The following is a 14794-nucleotide window of genomic DNA, read 5'->3' on the forward strand; positions in this document are numbered from 1 at the left end:
CGCCAGTGTGGCCTTCTGAGACAGTCCCTGCCAGGGCCTCACAAGCGCCCTGTAGCTGTGCTATTGAGTTGTACGTTGACTGTGTTCAGCTGCTGTAGCTCACTGTAGGCCGGCTGTGAGGCGCTGCGGGCTCAGTCTGTCCTTCACAGTCTCTCTGTGGGAGTGTGTGTTTGTCATGTCCTTGAATCCAGCGAAAAAAGGAAGTATAAATGAGATGCAGAAAAGCCCCATTCTCTAGCTGCTGGACAGACACGCGTCCTTGAGCCTCCTGCAGAGGTGCAGAGCTGCCAGGGGTGCCAGGGGCTGGAGGCGGAGAGCGTCTGCTTTGGAATATTTCCATTGAAGTGAAGGGAGAGGGCGAACGGGGAGCGGAGAGGCGGCTTCCTAGCAGTGAGTGTGGAGTGTCAGCTTGGTCCATCCAGAGGCAGGCAGGGGGGTGTGATGAGACTGAGGCAGAGCGAGAGGTAGAGACAGAGGGAGCTGCAGCACTGGAAGCGGGAGCTTTAAAATACACAGTAGAATCGGCACACGTGTGTTTCTTCAGAGGAGTCACACAAAGGACCGCAAGGTTTGTGTTATGTGGCCCGGCTAGCTCAGTCGGTAGAGCATGAGACTCTTAATCTCAGGGTCGTGGGTTCGAGCCCCACGTTGGGCGCTGATACATTTTTTTTGTGCTGTACTGTTTTTTTATCTTCGGGTTCGCACCTCCAACAGTGGTTTTATAAAAATTAACAGCGCCCTTTCGGGACTTCACTTTACAATTTCGTTATTTATGTCTGCACACGGGCGGGGACGAGAGCTCTTTATGTCTGCACACGGGCGGGGACGAGAGCTCTCTTCATGTTCACACTTGTAGGGGGTCGCTGCTCCCCGTCCTCTAACTCCGCTGCTGCGCCGCACTCCCATGACCTGTGTGTAAATATGGAGAGTTTAAGTGAGCAAAAACAATGTTGTGTCAGAAGTGGGATTTGAACCCACGCCTCCAATCGGAGACCAGAACACCCAGCTGAGGGGAAGAGACAGCTCTTGAGTCTGGCGCCTTAGACCGCTCGGCCATCCTGACAACTGAGATAGGTGAAGGCCGGATATAATATCATCACGCATGTGACACGCCTCCGCGAGCTCTGTTTCTGGGTTTTATCGGGGTGCCCTTTAGCAGGACACACCTTCGTGTCTCACCTGGCAGCCAGGGCCCGAGGGCCCAACCTCACACTCTTTAACCCTAATCCCCGCTTTACACCAACCAGGAACCGCAGCCCTCGGCTCCGCTGCCTTTCCAGTGCTCGTCTCTCGCTCCTCCTCAGAGGCTCGTGCCGGCTGCAGGGAACCCAAACTGCGCGCCACGGCACCCTGCTGCGCCCCCACAGCCACCCAGGGCCGCTGTCCTCGCACTTGCTCAGCAGGGTCCATTATCAATTACCCCGGCCTCTGGAGTGCAGGCCGGGGGCGCTACGTCTGGCGCCTTCTAGGTGCTGCACTTGCTGCCTCTTAGCGACACACCGGAGAGCAGGATGCATTTAAGCATGCAATCTTCCATTCCGCTAAAGTCAACCATGCAAGTGCTTAGGAAAAATATATCACCGCTCTCAACAGGCACGGACCACCTTCTCTGAGAGCTACCGCTCCCAGCCGCAGCAGAAGATAAACACCAAATACCCTGGCAGAAATCGCCAGCCGCACATGGGCCGGATTGCAGGCTACCCCACCGCATCTTCCTGCTGAGTTGGCCTCTAAGAGAAGTGGGCGCTTGCTGCAGCGTGGACTTTCCCCTTTCAGCAGGGGTCATCCAGTGAGGTCCATGGTCAGCCAGGCGATCTACCTGGCACGGTAGCTCAAAGCTGGCTTCTCTTGCTTTTAAAAGTGAAAAAAGCCCGACATTCCTCCGGCGAGTGGAACCCACCCCTGAACATGAGCCTGGAGTCAAACTTTGCCCATGTGAACAAGTGACACACCCATTTGCAGCACACTGTTTTCACACAGATAAGTATATGTGCATACATTTTTTAATTCCAGATCTTTTATTAGAAATAAAACAAAGAACAGAGACGAATAGCTTCAGTTGTTACCCTATATGCCAGATTTCTTTCGATGCATGAACCAATCAGCTGTTTCCCAGTCTACGAAGGTATTACAGGTACGGATGGCATTTTGTGCCATTATGAGACCCGATGTTAATTCTACATTGATTGAACCTATATTTATGAGGCTGCATACGAAGTTATATTTTGAGAGGCTACTTATTTACCAAGTGTTCTCCTTACTTCACTGGTTCACAAGATGCACACAAAATAAGATGACATTACATACTGTGTTCCAGTATCTGCTCAGTATCCACAGAGCATTGTGCACCTTATATTTAATGTTTTATTATGGAGTTTTGGTCTGTTTGAACATTAATACAAATACACATTTTTAACAAATGGGTTCTGTGGTTGTATAAAGTTTAGGTTAAGAATGTTTCAGAGTGAGCCTGGTGTAAAGTAATAAATTATAGAATTGTTTTCCTTGGCACTTTTTTTTTAGAACACAAAAACAAAAAGTTTTTAATGAATGATTTTTGTGGAATCAACTTCATAACGCCTCTTTGTTCTACCCAGGGTCCTTGGTGTTAAGGTCCAGTTCTGGATTACAGTGCCTCCCACCTGCTGTGAAGCAGTCACTTTAATTCTTCTGTTGAGCCAACTTTCTCAAGTTTGTGAAACACAGTCACTATAAATACTACCGCCCTGTTCTTTATTTGTAAAAAAAATGTTTTCAGTTTATTAACACTTCCCTGGAAATGGTGCTGGAGCGTGGACAGCAGTGATTCCCAAACTGTGCGCTGTGGCACCCCGAAAGTTCCTTGAGAAAAGGAGAGCCAAAAAGCAGTACCTCAGCCAAAGGACCTGATTCAGACGAGGCCAAATCTGTCAGTTTGGGATCCATCTTGATTAAAAATGGAGCGCCGCCACTCACTAGAGATAGCTCACTTTGGGTTTTCCAGAAAGCACAAGGCTCTCTGGGCCCAACCAACCAGAACTTCAGGGTTAACAGGGATACCTGATGCCTTAGCCTAAAAACCCAGCTCCAAGATCTTAGTAGGAGGGCCTGAGACATCCAGGAGTTTGTCATGACAGCCTCACCAGGCACGATCAATGCCCTTTTTAAGGTCTTTGGAGAAATTCTTAAGATAGGTTACCAGGGTGGGATCTATCTCCGTAGTCTCAGTAACCTTTGAGGGAAAATCATGTCTAGGACATTCAGATCTCAGCCGAGACCTGACATCTTTGTCGAAACAATGCCGAATGTGTGCTTGAACGTATTCGGCTACCTCCGAAGGCGGAGCCCAGGAGTAAGATCTAGGGCGGACAGTATCTTCGGGTTCGAAAGTGAGTACTTTCAGAGGCTGAGAAGCCACTTGAGTGTGCCGTGATTTGGCTTTTCATTTACAGGGAGGAGAATCAGTGTCCTTATCCGGATTGTTAGAGGAAGACGAGGAATCTGAATCCTCCTTACTCTCAGCTCTTAGATGAAGAGACTATGAGGATGAGAAACAGTTCGCCCTAGTCAAGGATTCTACAATTTGTTCAAATCAGCTTGGTGAGGGTTTGCAACAGAACTTGAGCCGGAAGGGTCTTGCGAAAACGGCAGCTCTTCCTGGCTGCTGCAATGTGGGACCCAGCCCTGCTGATCAGTGAAACCCAATAAGAGATGCTTAATCGTCTGGGTAGCTTTATCTAAGGCCACATTGACTGTGTGCCGAACACCAGCATCGAGGGCATAGACAAGGTCTCGCTCAAATGACCCCACGGAGTCATCATAAAAGGTAACTTCCCCAGATTCTCCTTCATAACCATCCATGCTGTAGAGCAGTGGTTCCCAACCTGTGGTCCGGGGACCCCTAGGAGTCCGCAAAGCCTCCTCTGGGGGCCGTGATTACTTAGAAAATCAAATAATAGTAACAGATTAGGTCCCCAGCTTTCAGTAATGACTCAGTGGGGGGTCCCCAGATTCCAATAATGGTTCATTGGGGGTCCCCAGGTTCCAGTAGTGATAAAGTGGGGGTTCACACAAGTCAAAAGGTTGGGAAGCACTGCTGTAGAGTGTCAGGTCAGAAAAGTGGGAATTTGAAAGGGGCAGAGGAAACTGCCAATAGGAACTTCAAATAAAGTGGGAAGTAAAGCTGACAAACTTCAAAGCAGGCTAATATGCTCAGGGAGGGCCACAAGCCAGTAGTAAAGTGTGGGGGGAGGCCTGCTTAGAATAGAATAAATTCCACTAATAAAGTGGCATTTGAGAACGGCAAAGTAGGTAGGGACGTGCGCAGGGGTGGGCTGCTTTAGAGTATTTCCATTGAAGTAAAGAGACATAGACAGGCAGGCGACTGTAAGCGGAGACAGGTGCATATATGTAACCAGAGTCCTATCCAGAGAGTCAGATGCATATATGTGCACAGAGGAAAGTTTGGACAGACAAATGTATGTACCCAGAGGCAGGTCCAAAGAGACAGATACATGTATATACCCTGAGACAGGCTGAGCGAGAGAGATGCATGTTTGTAGCTAGAGGCAGGTCTAGGGAAAGTGGTCCATGAGACTGGAGCAGAGCAAGAGGTAGAGAAAGGGAGAGGATCATGACTGAAGTCAGAGGTCTTAAAAAGAAATGACTTCTACTGACAACACTCCCTGGTGCATCACAGAAAAGAGATATATTGCCCAAGCCTAGCTAAAGGAGCAGGGTTATCTCACTTGGTAGTGCACGAGCCTTTTAATATCAGGGTCACGGGTTCGAGCCCCCAGTTAAGCAATTAGTATTTTTTTGTTTAAGGTTTATTCCAATTTTTTTTACAGACTTCCTGCTTTTCACCAATACTACTCAGGCTTTGAAAACACAACTCCTGCAGTTTGCCTCACAATCTCTCCCATCATATTCCACAGCGCTTTCCACTCACGAAAGGTGCCTCAAAGCCGGGTTTAGCCCTGCCTCCTCTAAACACATCCAGAAACCTGTACTTTAATCCCCAAAAATTCTAGCTATTGCGTCACGAATTTTCAATTCTATTAAGGACACGGAGGCGCGGATTGTCACAGCAGCCAATCAATGTTAAAAACTACATATCCCAACATTCCCAGTAGTCCATAACATGCCCAATCCCAGGCCTGCTCTCCATATAAATATCTCTGCCTCCTTAGTCCTTCATCTTTCTTTGCAATAACCAAACAAAATAACCTGCACTCTAAGAATTGAAATCTTCCAACTCCAACGAAGAAAACAAATTGAAGCCACCAACCGAACCCTGGTGCACGTTCCATGCCGGTATCGTCTCTCCTAGTACTCATGCGCCCTTATTATCCGATCCTGTTAATGAAAGGAAACAGTGCTAATAATCTGCTATTGACTATTAAGAAAAAATATGGATGGCTATCTCAATAATACATATAAAATCATCATATATGAATTGTGCTGTAACTTTCTGCATTATGCCAGCGTGCCCTATGCCAGTCTGTGCTTGTGATAGGTCCCATCTGTCCTTTAGGTCTCTACTTTGTGTCAGTCAGCCCTATGCCAGTCTGCACCTGTGATCCTTCTACAGCTCCATGCTTCAAATCTTTGCACAGTGCCAGTCTACCTTGTGCCAGTCCCGACGTTCATACTTCACATCAGTGCTGTAGCTATGCCCTATGCCAGTCTGCACCTGTGAGGCTTATTAAACACCATATTGCAGCTGCCTACATTGTGCCAATCTGTCACGTGCCAGTCTGTAGCTGTGATGCTTCATATCAGTGCTGTAGGTCTTTGCATTGTGCCAGTCTGCCTTGTGCCAGTCTGCACATGTGATGCTTCACATCAGTGCTGTAGCTCTGCATGGCAGCAGTCTACTATGCTCCAGCCATTCCTGTGATACTTCACATCAGTGCTGTAGCTCTCTGCATTGCACCAGTCTGCCCTGTGTCAGTCTGTATCTTGACACTTCACATCAGTGCTGTAGCTCTCTGCATTGCACGAGCCTGTCCTGTGCCAGTCTGCACCTGTGATCCTTCCACACCTCCAGGGTACAGGGCTTTGCATTGCACCAGTCTGTTCTGCACCAGCCTGTACCTGAGGTGCTTCTTGATTACAGTGGTGTAGCTGTCTGCACTGTGCCAGTCTGTTCCTGTGATGCTTCTGCGCAGCTTTGGTGCAGCTGTTTGCACTGCGCCAGTGTGGCCTTCTGAGACAGTCCCTGCCAGGGCCTCACAAGCGCCCTGTAGCTGTGCTATTGAGTTGTACGTTGACTGTGTTCAGCTGCTGTAGCTCACTGTAGGCCGGCTGTGAGGCGCTGCGGGCTCAGTCTGTCCTTCACAGTCTCTCTGTGGGAGTGTGTGTTTGTCATGTCCTTGAATCCAGCGAAAAAAGGAAGTATAAATGAGATGCAGAAAAGCCCCATTCTCTAGCTGCTGGACAGACACGCGTCCTTGAGCCTCCTGCAGAGGTGCAGAGCTGCCAGGGGTGCCAGGGGCTGGAGGCGGAGAGCGTCTGCTTTGGAATATTTCCATTGAAGTGAAGGGAGAGGGCGAACGGGGAGCGGAGAGGCGGCTTCCTAGCAGTGAGTGTGGAGTGTCAGCTTGGTCCATCCAGAGGCAGGCAGGGGGGTGTGATGAGACTGAGGCAGAGCGAGAGGTAGAGACAGAGGGAGCTGCAGCACTGGAAGCGGAAGCTTTGAAATAGGACCGCAAGGGCCCTTTAATGTGGCCCGGCTAGCTCAGTCGGTAGAGCATGAGACTCTTAATCTCAGGGTCGTGGGTTCGAGCCCCATGTTGGGCGCTGATACATTTTTTTGTGCTGTACTGTTTTTTTTATCTTCGGGTTCGCACCTCCAACAGTGGTTTTATAAAAATTAACAGCGCCCTTTCGGGACTTCACTTTACAATTTCGTTATTTATGTCTGCACACGGGCGGGGACGAGAGCTCTTTATGTCTGCACACGGGCGGGGACGAGAGCTCTCTTCATGTTCACACTTGTAGGGGGTCGCTGCTCCCCGTCCTCTAACTCCGCTGCTGCGCCGCACTCCCATGACCTGTGTGTAAATATGGAGAGTTTAAGTGAGCAAAAACAATGTTGTGTCAGAAGGGGGATTTGAACCCACGCCTCCAATCGGAGACCAGAACACCCAGCTGAGGGGAAGAGACAGCTCTTGAGTCTGGCGCCTTAGACCGCTCGGCCATCCTGACAACTGAGAAAGAGGGGGCCGGATATGATATCATCACGCATGTGACACGCCTCCGCGAGCTCTGTTTCTGGGTTTTATCGGGGTGCCCTTTAGCAGGACACACCTTCGTGTCTCACCTGGCAGCCAGGGCCCGAGGGCCCAACCTCACACTCTTTAACTCTAATCCCCGCTTTACACCAACCAGGAACCGCAGCCCTCGGCTCCGCTGCCTTTCCAGTGCTCGTCTCTCGCTCCTCCTCAGAGGCTCGTGCCGGCTGCAGGGAACCCAAACTGCGCGCCACGGCACCCTGCTGCGCCCCCACAGCCACCCAGGGCCGCTGTCCTCGCACTTGCTCAGCAGGGTCCATTATCAATTACCCCGGCCTCTGGAGTGCAGGCCGGGGGCGCTACGTCTGGCGCCTTCTAGGTGCTGCACTTGCTGCCTCTTAGCGACACACCGGAGAGCAGGATGCATTTAAGCATGCAATCTTCCATTCCGCTAAAGTCAACCATGCAAGTGCTTAGAAAAAATATATCACCGCTCTCAACAGGCACGGACCACCTTCTCTGAGAGCTACCGCTCCCAGCCGCAGCAGAAGATAAACACCAAATACCCTGGCAGAAATCGCCAGCCGCACATGGGCCGGATTGCAGGCTACCCCACCGCATCTTCCTGCTGAGTTGGCCTCTAAGAGAAGTGGGCGCTTGCTGCAGCGTGGACTTTCCCCTTTCAGCAGGGGTCATCCAGTGAGGTCCATGGTCAGCCAGGCGATCTACCTGGCACGGTAGCTCAAAGCTGGCTTCTCTTGCTTTTAAAAGTGAAAAAAGCCCGACATTCCTCCGGCGAGTGGAACCCACCCCTGAACATGAGCCTGGAGTCAAACTTTGCCCATGTGAACAAGTGACACACCCATTTACAGCACACTGTTTTCACACAGATAAGTATATGTGCATACATTTTTTAATTCCAGATCTTTTATTAGAAATAAAACAAAGAACAGAGACGAATAGCTTCAGTTGTTACCCTATATGCCAGATTTCTTTCGATGCATGAACCAATCAGCTGTTTCCCAGTCTACGAAGGTATTACAGGTACGGATGGCATTTTGTGCCATTATGAGACCCGATGTTAATTCTACATTGATTGAACCTATATTTATGAGGCTGCATACGAAGTTATATTTTGAGAGGCTACTTATTTACCAAGTGTTCTCCTTACTTCACTGGTTCACAAGATGCACACAAAATAAGATGACATTACATACTGTGTTCCAGTATCTGCTCAGTATCCACAGAGCATTGTGCACCTTATATTTAATGTTTTATTATGGAGTTTTGGTCTGTTTGAACATTAATACAAATACACACTTTTAACAAATGGGTTCTGTGGTTGTATAAAGTTTAGGTTAAGAATGTTTCAGAGTGAGCCTGGTGTAAAGTAATAAATTATAGAATTGTTTTCCTTGGCACTTTTTTTTTTTAACACAAAAACAAAAAGTTTTTAATGAATGATTTTTGTGGAATCAACTTCATAACGCCTCTTTGTTCTACCCAGGGTCCTTGGTGTTAAGGTCCAGTTCTGGATTACAGTGCCTCCCACCTGCTGTGAAGCAGTCACTTTAATTCTTCTGTTGAGCCAACTTTCTCAAGTTTGTGAAACACAGTCACTATAAATACTACCGCCCTGTTCTTTATTTGTAAAAAAAATGTTTTCAGTTTATTAACACTTCCCTGGAAATGGTGCTGGAGCGTGGACAGCAGTGATTCCCAAACTGTGCGCTGTGGCACCCCGAAAGTTCCTTGAGAAAAGGAGAGCCAAAAAGCAGTCCCTCAGCCAAAGGACCTGATTCAGACGAGGCCAAATCTGTCAGTTTGGGATCCATCTTGATTAAAAATGGAGCGCCGCCACTCACTAGAGATAGCTCACTTTGGGTTTTCCAGAAAGCACAAGGCTCTCTGGGCCCAACCAACCAGAACTTCAGGGTTAACAGGGATACCTGATGCCTTAGCCTAAAAACCCAGCTCCAAGATCTTAGTAGGAGGGCCTGAGACATCCAGGAGTTTGTCCTGACAGCCTCACCAGGCACGATCAATGCCCTTTTTAAGGTCTTTGGAGAAATTCTTAAGATAGGTTACCAGGGTGGGATCTATCTCCGTAGTCTCAGTAACCTTTGAGGGAAAATCATGTCTAGGACATTCAGATCTCAGCCGAGACCTGACATCTTTGTCGAAACAATGCCGAATGTGTGCTTGAACGTATTCGGCTACCTCCGAAGGCGGAGCCCAGGAGTAAGATCTAGGGCGGACAGTATCTTCGGGTTCGAAAGTGAGTACTTTCAGAGGCTGAGAAGCCACTTGAGTGTGCCGTGATTTGGCTTTTCATTTACAGGGAGGAGAATCAGTGTCCTTATCCGGATTGTTAGAGGAAGACGAGGAATCTGAATCCTCCTTACTCTCAGCTCTTAGATGAAGAGACTATGAGGATGAGAAACAGTTCGCCCTAGTCAAGGATTCTACAATTTGTTCAAATCAGCTTGGTGAGGGTTTGCAACAGAACTTGAGCCGGAAGGGTCTTGCGAAAACGGCAGCTCTTCCTGGCTGCTGCAATGTGGGACCCAGCCCTGCTGATCAGTGAAACCCAATAAGAGATGCTTAATCGTCTGGGTAGCTTTATCTAAGGCCACATTGACTGTGTGCCGAACACCAGCATCGAGGGCATAGACAAGGTCTCGCTCAAATGACCCCACGGAGTCATCATAAAAGGTAACTTCCCCAGATTCTCCTTCATAACCATCCATGCTGTAGAGCAGTGGTTCCCAACCTGTGGTCCGGGGACCCCTAGGAGTCCGCAAAGCCTCCTCTGGGGGCCGTGATTACTTAGAAAATCAAATAATAGTAACAGATTAGGTCCCCAGCTTTCAGTAATGACTCAGTGGGGGGTCCCCAGATTCCAATAATGGTTCATTGGGGGTCCCCAGGTTCCAGTAGTGATAAAGTGGGGGTTCACACAAGTCAAAAGGTTGGGAAGCACTGCTGTAGAGTGTCAGGTCAGAAAAGTGGGAATTTGAAAGGGGCAGAGGAAACTGCCAATAGGAACTTCAAATAAAGTGGGAAGTAAAGCTGACAAACTTCAAAGCAGGCTAATATGCTCAGGGAGGGCCACAAGCCAGTAGTAAAGTGTGGGGGGAGGCCTGCTTAGAATAGAATAAATTCCACTAATAAAGTGGCATTTGAGAACGGCAAAGTAGGTAGGGACGTGCGCAGGGGGTGGGCTGCTTTAGAGTATTTCCATTGAAGTAAAGAGACATAGACAGGCAGGCGACTGTAAGCGGAGACAGGTGCATATATGTAACCAGAGTCCTATCCAGAGAGTCAGATGCATATATGTGCACAGAGGAAAGTTTGGACAGACAAATGTATGTACCCAGAGGCAGGTCCAAAGAGACAGATACATGTATATACCCTGAGACAGGCTGAGCGAGAGAGATGCATGTTTGTAGCTAGAGGCAGGTCTAGGGAAAGTGGTCCATGAGACTGGAGCAGAGCAAGAGGTAGAGAAAGGGAGAGGATCATGACTGAAGTCAGAGGTCTTAAAAAGAAATGACTTCTACTGACAACACTCCCTGGTGCATCACAGAAAAGAGATATATTGCCCAAGCCTAGCTAAAGGAGCAGGGTTATCTCACTTGGTAGTGCACGAGCCTTTTAATATCAGGGTCACGGGTTCGAGCCCCCAGTTAAGCAATTAGTATTTTTTTGTTTAAGGTTTATTCCAATTTTTTTTACAGACTTCCTGCTTTTCACCAATACTACTCAGGCTTTGAAAACACAACTCCTGCAGTTTGCCTCACAATCTCTCCCATCATATTCCACAGCGCTTTCCACTCACGAAAGGTGCCTCAAAGCCGGGTTTAGCCCTGCCTCCTCTAAACACATCCAGAAACCTGTACTTTAATCCCCAAAAATTCTAGCTATTGCGTCACGAATTTTCAATTCTATTAAGGACACGGAGGCGCGGATTGTCACAGCAGCCAATCAATGTTAAAAACTACATATCCCAACATTCCCAGTAGTCCATAACATGCCCAATCCCAGGCCTGCTCTCCATATAAATATCTCTGCCTCCTTAGTCCTTCATCTTTCTTTGCAATAACCAAACAAAATAACCTGCACTCTAAGAATTGAAATCTTCCAACTCCAACGAAGAAAACAAATTGAAGCCACCAACCGAACCCTGGTGCACGTTCCATGCCGGTATCGTCTCTCCTAGTACTCATGCGCCCTTATTATCCGATCCTGTTAATGAAAGGAAACAGTGCTAATAATCTGCTATTGACTATTAAGAAAAAATATGGATGGCTATCTCAATAATACATATAAAATCATCATATATGAATTGTGCTGTAACTTTCTGCATTATGCCAGCGTGCCCTATGCCAGTCTGTGCTTGTGATAGGTCCCATCTGTCCTTTAGGTCTCTACTTTGTGTCAGTCAGCCCTATGCCAGTCTGCACCTGTGATCCTTCTACAGCTCCATGCTTCAAATCTTTGCACAGTGCCAGTCTACCTTGTGCCAGTCCCGACGTTCATACTTCACATCAGTGCTGTAGCTATGCCCTATGCCAGTCTGCACCTGTGAGGCTTATTAAACACCATATTGCAGCTGCCTACATTGTGCCAATCTGTCACGTGCCAGTCTGTAGCTGTGATGCTTCATATCAGTGCTGTAGGTCTTTGCATTGTGCCAGTCTGCCTTGTGCCAGTCTGCACATGTGATGCTTCACATCAGTGCTGTAGCTCTGCATGGCAGCAGTCTACTATGCTCCAGCCATTCCTGTGATACTTCACATCAGTGCTGTAGCTCTCTGCATTGCACCAGTCTGCCCTGTGTCAGTCTGTATCTTGACACTTCACATCAGTGCTGTAGCTCTCTGCATTGCACGAGCCTGTCCTGTGCCAGTCTGCACCTGTGATCCTTCCACACCTCCAGGGTACAGGGCTTTGCATTGCACCAGTCTGTTCTGCACCAGCCTGTACCTGAGGTGCTTCTTGATTACAGTGGTGTAGCTGTCTGCACTGTGCCAGTCTGTTCCTGTGATGCTTCTGCGCAGCTTTGGTGCAGCTGTTTGCACTGCGCCAGTGTGGCCTTCTGAGACAGTCCCTGCCAGGGCCTCACAAGCGCCCTGTAGCTGTGCTATTGAGTTGTACGTTGACTGTGTTCAGCTGCTGTAGCTCACTGTAGGCCGGCTGTGAGGCGCTGCGGGCTCAGTCTGTCCTTCACAGTCTCTCTGTGGGAGTGTGTGTTTGTCATGTCCTTGAATCCAGCGAAAAAAGGAAGTATAAATGAGATGCAGAAAAGCCCCATTCTCTAGCTGCTGGACAGACACGCGTCCTTGAGCCTCCTGCAGAGGTGCAGAGCTGCCAGGGGTGCCAGGGGCTGGAGGCGGAGAGCGTCTGCTTTGGAATATTTCCATTGAAGTGAAGGGAGAGGGCGAACGGGGAGCGGAGAGGCGGCTTCCTAGCAGTGAGTGTGGAGTGTCAGCTTGGTCCATCCAGAGGCAGGCAGGGGGGTGTGATGAGACTGAGGCAGAGCGAGAGGTAGAGACAGAGGGAGCTGCAGCACTGGAAGCGGGAGCTTTAAAATACACAGTAGAATCGGCACACGTGTGTTTCTTCAGAGGAGTCACACAAAGGACCGCAAGGTTTGTGTTATGTGGCCCGGCTAGCTCAGTCGGTAGAGCATGAGACTCTTAATCTCAGGGTCGTGGGTTCGAGCCCCACGTTGGGCGCTGATACATTTTTTTTGTGCTGTACTGTTTTTTTATCTTCGGGTTCGCACCTCCAACAGTGGTTTTATAAAAATTAACAGCGCCCTTTCGGGACTTCACTTTACAATTTCGTTATTTATGTCTGCACACGGGCGGGGACGAGAGCTCTTTATGTCTGCACACGGGCGGGGACGAGAGCTCTCTTCATGTTCACACTTGTAGGGGGTCGCTGCTCCCCGTCCTCTAACTCCGCTGCTGCGCCGCACTCCCATGACCTGTGTGTAAATATGGAGAGTTTAAGTGAGCAAAAACAATGTTGTGTCAGAAGTGGGATTTGAACCCACGCCTCCAATCGGAGACCAGAACACCCAGCTGAGGGGAAGAGACAGCTCTTGAGTCTGGCGCCTTAGACCGCTCGGCCATCCTGACAACTGAGATAGGTGAAGGCCGGATATAATATCATCACGTATGTGACACGCCTCCGCGAGCTCTGTTTCTGGGTTTTATCGGGGTGCCCTTTAGCAGGACACACCTTCGTGTCTCACCTGGCAGCCAGGGCCCGAGGGCCCAACCTCACACTCTTTAACCCTAATCCCCGCTTTACACCAACCAGGAACCGCAGCCCTCGGCTCCGCTGCCTTTCCAGTGCTCGTCTCTCGCTCCTCCTCAGAGGCTCGTGCCGGCTGCAGGGAACCCAAACTGCGCGCCACGGCACCCTGCTGCGCCCCCACAGCCACCCAGGGCCGCTGTCCTCGCACTTGCTCAGCAGGGTCCATTATCAATTACCCCGGCCTCTGGAGTGCAGGCCGGGGGCGCTACGTCTGGCGCCTTCTAGGTGCTGCACTTGCTGCCTCTTAGCGACACACCGGAGAGCAGGATGCATTTAAGCATGCAATCTTCCATTCCGCTAAAGTCAACCATGCAAGTGCTTAGGAAAAATATATCACCGCTCTCAACAGGCACGGACCACCTTCTCTGAGAGCTACCGCTCCCAGCCGCAGCAGAAGATAAACACCAAATACCCTGGCAGAAATCGCCAGCCGCACATGGGCCGGATTGCAGGCTACCCCACCGCATCTTCCTGCTGAGTTGGCCTCTAAGAGAAGTGGGCGCTTGCTGCAGCGTGGACTTTCCCCTTTCAGCAGGGGTCATCCAGTGAGGTCCATGGTCAGCCAGGCGATCTACCTGGCACGGTAGCTCAAAGCTGGCTTCTCTTGCTTTTAAAAGTGAAAAAAGCCCGACATTCCTCCGGCGAGTGGAACCCACCCCTGAACATGAGCCTGGAGTCAAACTTTGCCCATGTGAACAAGTGACACACCCATTTGCAGCACACTGTTTTCACACAGATAAGTATATGTGCATACATTTTTTAATTCCAGATCTTTTATTAGAAATAAAACAAAGAACAGAGACGAATAGCTTCAGTTGTTACCCTATATGCCAGATTTCTTTCGATGCATGAACCAATCAGCTGTTTCCCAGTCTACGAAGGTATTACAGGTACGGATGGCATTTTGTGCCATTATGAGACCCGATGTTAATTCTACATTGATTGAACCTATATTTATGAGGCTGCATACGAAGTTATATTTTGAGAGGCTACTTATTTACCAAGTGTTCTCCTTACTTCACTGGTTCACAAGATGCACACAAAATAAGATGACATTACATACTGTGTTCCAGTATCTGCTCAGTATCCACAGAGCATTGTGCACCTTATATTTAATGTTTTATTATGGAGTTTTGGTCTGTTTGAACATTAATACAAATACACATTTTTAACAAATGGGTTCTGTGGTTGTATAAAGTTTAGGTTAAGAATGTTTCAGAGTGAGCCTGGTGTAAAGTAATAAATTA

The 14794-nt window shown here is 48.9% G+C and overlaps 5 non-coding genes across 5 annotated transcripts; 3 read left to right on the forward strand and 2 right to left on the reverse strand.

Moving 5' to 3' along the window:
• Positions 1-582: 582 nt before the first annotated feature.
• TRNAK-CUU (transfer RNA lysine (anticodon CUU)) lies at positions 583-655 on the forward strand. The gene has a single exon. It is a non-coding gene; the product is annotated as a tRNA-Lys (tRNA).
• A 298-nt stretch (positions 656-953) lies between these two features.
• On the reverse strand, positions 954-1063 carry TRNAL-CAA (transfer RNA leucine (anticodon CAA)). Its single transcript has 2 exons — positions 1026-1063; positions 954-999 (listed from the first exon to the last, which is right to left on the reverse strand). It is a non-coding gene; the product is annotated as a tRNA-Leu (tRNA).
• Positions 1064-6710: 5647 nt separating this feature from the next.
• Positions 6711-6783, forward strand: TRNAK-CUU (transfer RNA lysine (anticodon CUU)). The gene has a single exon. It is a non-coding gene; the product is annotated as a tRNA-Lys (tRNA).
• A 6102-nt stretch (positions 6784-12885) lies between these two features.
• On the forward strand, positions 12886-12958 carry TRNAK-CUU (transfer RNA lysine (anticodon CUU)). Its single transcript has one exon. It is a non-coding gene; the product is annotated as a tRNA-Lys (tRNA).
• A 298-nt stretch (positions 12959-13256) lies between these two features.
• Positions 13257-13366, reverse strand: TRNAL-CAA (transfer RNA leucine (anticodon CAA)). The gene is made up of 2 exons: positions 13329-13366; positions 13257-13302 (listed from the first exon to the last, which is right to left on the reverse strand). It is a non-coding gene; the product is annotated as a tRNA-Leu (tRNA).
• Positions 13367-14794: the final 1428 nt, after the last annotated feature.

Source organism: Pleurodeles waltl, unplaced genomic scaffold (genome assembly GCF_031143425.1).
Source record: "Pleurodeles waltl isolate 20211129_DDA unplaced genomic scaffold, aPleWal1.hap1.20221129 scaffold_295, whole genome shotgun sequence".
In the NCBI taxonomy this organism is placed as follows: Eukaryota; Metazoa; Chordata; class Amphibia; order Caudata; family Salamandridae; genus Pleurodeles; species Pleurodeles waltl.